Source organism: Mangifera indica, unplaced genomic scaffold (genome assembly GCF_011075055.1).
Source record: "Mangifera indica cultivar Alphonso unplaced genomic scaffold, CATAS_Mindica_2.1 Un_0005, whole genome shotgun sequence".
Classification (NCBI taxonomy): Eukaryota; Viridiplantae; Streptophyta; class Magnoliopsida; order Sapindales; family Anacardiaceae; genus Mangifera; species Mangifera indica.
Window position 1 is genome coordinate 141958 of NW_025401097.1, and position 1974 is coordinate 143931.

General features: G+C 26.4%; 1 non-coding gene across 1 annotated transcript; it reads right to left on the bottom strand.

The window, feature by feature from the left end:
- Positions 1–359: 359 nt before the first annotated feature.
- Positions 360–431, bottom strand: TRNAW-CCA. The gene has a single exon. It is a non-coding gene; the product is annotated as a tRNA-Trp (tRNA).
- Between the last annotated feature and the right edge of the window lie 1543 nt (positions 432–1974).

Here is a 1974-nt window from a genome sequence, read left to right on the forward strand (position 1 = left end):
CTAACATGACATTATGAACTAATAAACCACGATCCCAATACCGGTACAGCGATATAATTCCTGGGGCTGTGGTACTTCCATCATATGATTTAGTGTCACTGCGATTATCTTAATCTCAAAATGTTACACAAGCATAAGTAAATCCTAGTACCATTACCAGAAACAACAGTAATGTTACATATCCCTACCAATCTCTAGTCTCGACCCGAATAATGTGTTATCCTGTGAGACATTTGCATCTCACTACTAAGAAAATAATAATTCAATCATGTAGCACAACAACCGAAATTTTCTTACACCTTAAACAAAAAACGCAAACAGAGAAATCCGAAGACATTATTTTGGATAAAAAGGGGGTTTGAACCCGACGTGAATCGAACACGCAACCTTCTGATCTGGAGTCAGACGCGCTACCATTGCGCCACGGATCCACTTTGCAGGATATAGTCAACAGTTAATTTAACATTAATACTAAAATATCCGCTGTTTAGCCATTTCCAATATTAATACTAAAATTTAGTTGCTTATTACATCCCAGCGAGACCTTTCTAAACCTGACAATTTATATTATCAAGTTGCATTCATATTATCTTAGTTTAAATTTTAAATTAGAACCCTTTTAAATCTAATTTAATTTGAATATATCAAAATTTTTTAATTCTAATTTAACTATTTAATGTCTAGTTTGCCTGACATACCCTCAATTAATTTGAAATTATCTATTATTTTTATTTTTCTGAGCTTTTTTAGTATTTTAATTTCCTTTATAAATTATCTCAATTTATTATTAATAAATAATAAAACACACATTGTAATATTTTTATCTTATTCATAAATCAATAAAATTATATGTACCTATTTTTGGTATATAATTTATGTACACAGATGATATGTTATCCTGTGAATGAATGTTTCTTTATTATATGATGACACATATTTTAAAATCACCTAATTACATAATGATATATCACTGTGTATATGAATTGTGTATAAAAAATAGGTACGCATAGTATTACTCTTCATAAATAGTCTAAAATATTACGTATCAAGACATTTAAAACATGTTAATAATCTTACTAACAAATCATATTCTCACTATTAAAAAATAAAATAAAATATAAAAATAAAAATAAAAAATAAAATTAGTAATTACAATTATATGAAAATATAATTATATACAATTTATAATGATTTTAATTATCATTGATACTTGTCATTCAATGTTTTTTAATTTACCACTAACTAATTCTACTAAATTGTGTCAATTCAAATTATTTTTATACCAATTATCATACTATCCACTTTAGTTTCAAATCATATCAAATTGGCCTAAAATAAATTTTGTGTTAAAAATTTTACCCCAACCTTGTGTTTTTGGTGTCAGGTTTACCGGGGTGTTGAAACAACTCTAGACCTTTCTACCATGAAATCATATTAATAAACTATTTAACAAAAATAAATCAAAAACTTATACCAGATGTTTTGTACTGAATCTTTTATTGTTGTGATATGTAATAACTTATACATTAATAATCATCACATGCCATATTGTTGTGTAGTAGTCTCACTAACCATAGAGACACTCTTTGATAAGAGACCAACAACTGAAAGGATAATTTGTGTTTCGACTAATAGATATACTTCAATCAAAAAACATAATTTGTTAGTTAATATTCCTCGACGATCTTTAATATAATTATTTAAGAAGTTAATATTTAAATTTGAATTTCAAATTGTAGCTTATAACAACATAACACTTTTCCTGGATCTTATAAATTTGAAGGGGAGAAAAATCAGAATTGAAAGATAAAAATAAATGCTAATGAGTTAAAAGTCCAGTATAGCAATGTTCGTGAGAAGAAAAATTAGCACTTTAAGGTTACATTTTAGCACACATATACGTTTAAATAGAAGAAATTTTATTCTTTTACATAAACATCATAATTGTTTCCTATTTAAAGTAGAACTCTAAAA